Genomic DNA, 6,566 nt, shown 5'->3' with positions numbered 1-6,566 from the left:
CTAATCTGTTATTCTTGTAACTTGGCTTCTCTCAGCACAGACCCTAATGCCAAGCTGTGTGACCTTAGGAAAGTTACTTAGGCTCTCTGTGGCTTGGCTTGCTCATCTGTGAAAAAGGAAACAGATCACCCAGGGTAGAAATAACTAATAATACATTTTAAACAGTACTGGACTCACAAATGGGTGTTTTGCTGTTATCACTATCTTCTTTATTATTGTTGCTATGCTTTAGATTACTTCTGCAGCTACTGCCCACCACTCCCAGGTGTCTACTGCCTCATGGCTTTCTTTTTTAGAGAGAGTTTTCCTATAGGATGTGTGTGTGTGCTCACCAGAGACACAGAAAAAGAGAAAGAGGAAAGAAATCACCCCTCAGGGAGGATGGCCACACCACAATCCCTTCTTCTCCATTCTCCTCTTGGGATTTTAGGCACACACGCCTGGAGTGAGTTTCAAGCTACTGGGTCCAGGACTCAAGTGGTTGTGGCACTGGACTTCCACAAACTGTCCCTTGAGAGAAGTTTTCATTGGGTCCTGTCTTAGTCTGTTATTGTATCAGTAACAGAAATACTGGATGCTGAGTGATTGATAAAGAAATAGGAGTTTGGGGACCAGCAGATGGCATAATGGTCATATCGCAGGACTCCAACCATAGTTCCAGTCCCAGACCCAGTGACTTAAAACTCACGCTGGGCACATGGCATGTGTGTCCAAAATCTCAAGAGGAGAATGAAGAAAAGATTGTGGTGTGGGCATCTCCCCTGTAATTTTTTGCTTTCTGTCTCTCTGGTGAGGGCACATGCCCTACCACAAAAAGTCTCTTTTAAACAAACCAAAAAAAGAAATATGAGTTTGGTTGATAATTCTGGTGGCTGGAAGGTCTGAAGGCATAGACCTGGCATTAGGCAGGTCTGCGACATGGCTGACAAAAGCACAGAGGATGGCAAGCATGTGCAGAGAGATAGAGAGGCATAGCTGTGAGCATCCCTCTTTCCTAACTACCCAGCACTCATGGAAACTAACCCCTTCTCCTGAGAGCTGGAACTCTCTGGGTCCAATGAACATCACTGGTCTCTTCACCAGAGTGTCACCTCCATGATGCAGTCACCCTAATCCATTCACTGCCCACTAGGCTTCACTGCTTCCTAATACTAACTTCCAAAACATGAATCTTTGGAGGACAAGCCATTTTCCAAATCATCGAAGGTCAGTTAGTGACTCTGTATTATGGACCTCTGCCAGAGAGTTCCTGGGTCAGTTTCTCCAGGAAACAAGTTCATACTTGGGTGCCTTTGATTCAGGTGAAAATTCAAAATTCAATCAGTCCTATCCAAGGTGGCATGGATCCCAGGATGGTAAGTGAGGAATTCTGTGTCTGGAGAACCAATTTAGACTCTCAGAGGAGGGTGTGGGGGCAGCAGATCCGGAGTCCCATGGCTCTACTGCAGACACTTCCTTTCCCGTTAATGCTGTCCCATTTTTAGATGGAGAAACTGAAGCTCCACAAGGTCAAGGGATGCTTGGCCTTATAATTCAGAGCACACACTATTTAATTTTACCAAAGAAGAGGTGCTATTTCTTGCACTTCCTTTTATTCAGATATGGGTGATGATCTTTTTTCAGAAATAGCATCTTGCCATATAAAATGTACTTCATGGCTGTTTTATCCTGTCAGATTTGGAATCCAAGCAATATAAAGTTAAATGGAAAGGATTGAAGGAAAAATAAGAGTAAAGAGGTTTAAAGCATTTAAAAGACGGGCATCCTCGGCCAGCACGTGGTGTGGAAATTAAGCACTAGAGCCCTCATGGCCTACACTGGGGTCCGAGTCCCAGCAAGTTGAAAATCATGCCAGGCATATGTGCACACATGCTCATAATGCTAAGAGGAGACTGGAGGAGAAGGGATTGCACCATAACCATCCCCCATGGGGGGGGTGATTTATTTTTTTTCCCCCTCTCTCTGTTTCTCTCTTATGAGCATAAGCACCCTACAGCAAAAACTAATAAATAAATAAATAAATAAATAAATAAATAAATAAATAAATAAATAAAAGATAGGCATACTAAAGTGCATATAGTTGCAATACTTTCTCTACCTTCTCTTTGTCTTTTTAATACCCTGGCTAGTTTGACATGCCATAGTACTAATTATCTAGCAATTCAGATGCCTTACAGTGTCCTTCAGTGGAAAGGTTTTTCTGAAGATATATCTAATCTAGAGGAACAGGGGAAGCAGTCATGGAGAACTTAATTACTTATTTTTTTAAGTTATTTGTATTTTTCTGGGTTTATCCTCCCTTGTTCCAAGCTCTAAGTCTCCACTTACTTCTCTCTACCTCCATGGCCTGCACGGTTTCCTCTAGTAGCTCCAGATTCAGTGGCCTCTCTGTCTGGGTCAGGACGGCTGTGGTCCCAGGGCAGAGCAGCAGCAGCCAGGCCCCGTCACCATGGGTTTCGTAGGTAAGCTCAGTGCTGGCAGCAGTTTGGTGCCAGTCCTGGTGCTCACACATGCATCCACACTACCCCCCAACCCCCGCCAAGGTCACCCAGGATCCCTACAGTAACAGCTTCCACCAGTGGTCCCAGCGCAGCCTCCAGCATCATGTTTGCCTGGAACTGGTCCTTCAGCACTGCCAGGGCTGCATCTTGGCTAGAGCCCAGGACCATGAAGAGCAGTCCACTGTAGGAGCCACGGGGATGCTCACTGTAGAGTTGCGGTCCAGTCACATCTACTGAGAACTTAGTGTTTGTAGGACTTGGGTGATAGATGTTCTGGCCTCAAGATTTATGTATCAGTAACTTGTTCAACTTGCCAGGAAAATTCCTTTGATAAAAGCATTTATTTATTCATTTATTTCTTTAAAAGAATTATTTTATTGGAGACCAGCAGGTGGCATGATGGTTAAAGGACTGAACACTACCACATGGCCATCCAACCACGGTTCAAGTCCTGGACCAGGTGGCTTGCTTTTTCACTTTCCCTTTCTCTGTCTCTCTCTGGTCAAATTAAAATGAATGGATGAATAAAAATAAATATAAATTCTTTAAAAAAGGAATTCTTTTATTTAACTTTATTTATTTATTTGTTTTAATAAATAGAGTGAGAAAGAGTGAGAAAGAGAGAAAGTAAGCCACCAGGTCTGTGATTCAAACAGTGGTTGTTATGTGGGAGTCCAGCACCCTTAACCACTATGTCATCTGCTGGCCCCAATAAAAGCATTTATTAAACCAATGACTCTATCCTCATTTTACATGTATTTTTAGCTAAAATTCATTCTTAATTCATTCTTCCTAGTCCTCTTTGACAAAAGTTTTTGGATTGAAGTTATCATACCACTTTAAAATGTAAATTCTGGTTAAGTAGAGGAATTCTGGTTAAAGATTAGGAGGGACTAAATAAAGAAACAGTCAATGATTGTCCAGGTGAGAAGGAGAGCAGAGTAGAAATCAGCGAATCAGTTTGAAACCTGAAATCATATGTGTCGCTGGTCCAGGGAAGCAGTGAGACATAATGTCAAATTGGGTAAATTTTGATTAGTAGTGAGCAATGATGTAATGTTTGAAAAATGAGCTTTACTATTGTGGCAGGTGAAAATGGAGGGGTTGTGAGTAATGCTCTGTTGTTGATTGTGCACGTTCCCAAGACCTCTGGAGAGGTCTGTGCACAGCGCGGTTGGTCGGAAGGAAGGCAGTGACCTGTGTCAGCCCTGCAGAGGCCTGCAGGGGAGGCATGGGCCTGCTTGGGATGAACGCCATGCAGGTCATCTACATGGAATGAAAAACAGGAATCGCCCTGATGTAGTGAAAGGGCTGCCTTCCCATCAGGGTGGCCTGTCCCAGAACAAGAAACAAGACGTACTTTCAGGAAATTTAGTTAACTAAGTGCTTCATGGGGCTAATTGTTTAAGGGAATTTAATTCGTTTAATTTAGCTACGAGCTAAAAATCAAGGGCCATGAAAACTGATAATTCTTATGTTTACTTAATCTTTTGTATTTATAAATACAAATAAAATACAAATACTAATAAAATAGGTAAGTTGATTGTAACTAGATTTTTAGATTCATCCAGCAAGGAATCAGAGATTAACCAGCACATTGGATTGCAAGGAAAGAGTAAGATTCTCCACCTAAAGCAAGATATTGTGGCTATTTCTAACTTGTCTCTATGGGTAGGCAGGGAACAGAGAGGAGGGGTTAGATTCATAAATGATGTCAGTAGTGACAGCTGAGTAGTAGCTTTGTATTCAGCTAAAGAATATTAAAATAGTGTCTGGGTTATCACCAGTGCCGTGCTTAGAATCTCATAGAAGGTGTGGTAATTTCCTTTAGAAGAAATTGGTTTTTTTTAAGAGAGGGTTTTGTTTGTTTGTTTGTTTGTTTGTTTGTTTTTTGCTGTTGAGCACGTGCCCTTGCTGGAGAGACAGAGATGGATAGACAGAAAGCAAGAAATCACCCCCCACCCCCCCACCCTGGGGAGGATGGCCATGCCACAATCCCTTCTCCTCTATTCTCCTCTTGGGATTTTGCACACATGCACCCGGTGTAAGTTTTAAGCCAACAGGTCCAGGACTCGAACCACAGTTGACTACATGGAGTCCAGCAATGTAACCATTGCGCCATCTTCTGGTTACTTAGAAGAAATTCATAACTGAGTGCATGTGAGAGCATGAGAGAGAAAGAGTGCGAGTGAGATAAACACCCATTCCAGGGTCTGGTCACATCACACCCCTTCAGCTCTGGGGTGCTTGTGTGTATGCCTTGTGTGTTTCGGGCTGAATGGGCAGGGAACTCAAACTATGGTCACCTTGTGGGATCTGGTTTTTCTTGAGCAGCACATTACCACTATGCCATGAAGCTGGCCCTCGGAGTAATTCTTAACCTGATCTTGTTTCAATTGATGTGGGCTCATGCTGTATGCATGTGATTAGCCCACTCTGTGTTTGGCAATGTGCTGGGGTAAGAACTTGGAGGCACCCAAATCATTCACGATTGGTTTGGGCAACTTATTTCTGAATTTCTAAAAACCTATCTTGTAGCAGATTAGGAGTTTAAAGCAAAACACAGCATTCATTTATTCATTCAGTGAATTTGTATTGAGTGTCTATAGGACAAAAAATGGTTCTAGATTTCATAAAGGGTAAGAGAAATAAGCATCCTGTGCTCAAGGACTATCAGGAAGTAGTTGTCAAAAGACGACATGAACCATGTACAAAAATAATAAATTGTTTTGTGTCGTAAAAAGTATGTTTACTTATTACCTTTTACATGACATCTGTCATCTTGCATATAACATCTTTTTTTTTTTTTGGAGAAGTTTTTGCTATAGGGAGTGTACACTCGCCAGAAAGACAGAGAGAGACAGAGAGACAGAAAGTGAAAAATCATCCCTCAGGGGGACGGCCACGCAGCAATCCCTTCTCCTCCATTCTCCTCTCAGGATCTTGGGCACACACACACATGCACCCAGTGTGAGTTTAAACCACTGGGTCCGGGACTCGAACTGCGGTCAACTACATGGGAGTTCAGCAACATAGCCATTACACTAACTGCTGGTCCCTTGCATGTAACATCTTGTCAAATTATCTCAACAATCTTGTTAGGTAGGTTATAGTAGAATGGAGCAAATGTCATCCATAACTCAGGACAACAGTACTAGGGAATTACTGGTGTGAAGTAATTCGACTTATGCCATGTGCATATATGACAAAGAATAGAAGATGAGTTTAGAAAGGTAGGTTGGGGGCCAGGATCTAAAGGTCCTAATATTTCAGTCAAGATTATTTGGGTTTTGTCCCTAGTGAAAGGGAAGTTGTTCAAGTGTTCTCAAGAAGTTAGGTGTGATCAGGGCTGTGTTTTAGGAAGCTGCCTGGAATCCTGTAAGAAACAGGCAAATGACATGAACTTGGGTCCGGTGAGCCTCTCCCAGTATCTGCATCTGGGGATGATGTAACAAAACTCAGCTTGTTCTCTGTTTCTTCAGAGGGCAGAACTGAAAGAATATAAATTGTGGGCAACCAATGCTTTGGATATAGAAAGAATAAATAGCTTTGGTGTCAAGTAGACCTTGATTTCAATCCCAGTTCTGGAGCAATTTATTGGGTTGTCAGAAAAGTCTTCACACATTTTTGCATAGAAAAATGAGGCAAGTGACATTGTGGTTGAGGGTGCTGGATACCCACATGGCTGACCACGGTTCAAATCCTGGACCTGGTGGCTTGCTTTCTCACTTTCCCTCTTTCTCTGTCTCTCTCTGGTCAAATTAATAATAATAATAATAATAAGATAAAATAAAACTAGATAATTACTTTTAGAAACTAAGAAAAGAAAAAGAGGGACCAGCAGTTGGCATAATGGCTATGTTGCTGGACTCCCATGTAGTCGACCACAGTTCGAGTTCCAGACCCAGTGGCTTAAACTCACGCCAGGTGCACGTGCATGTGTGCCCAAGATCCTGAGAGGAGAATGGAGGAGAAGGGATTGCGGCGTGGCCATCCCCCTTTGGGGGTGATTTCTCACTGTCTGTCTCTCTCTCTCTGTCTTTCTGGCAAGTGCACATACCCTAT

Source organism: Tupaia chinensis, unplaced genomic scaffold, assembly GCF_000334495.1.
Source record: "Tupaia chinensis unplaced genomic scaffold, TupChi_1.0 Scaffold000028_1, whole genome shotgun sequence".
Classification (NCBI taxonomy): Eukaryota; Metazoa; Chordata; class Mammalia; order Scandentia; family Tupaiidae; genus Tupaia; species Tupaia belangeri.
The sequence above is the reverse complement of the archived record's forward strand: the minus strand, read 5'-3'. Positions refer to the sequence as shown.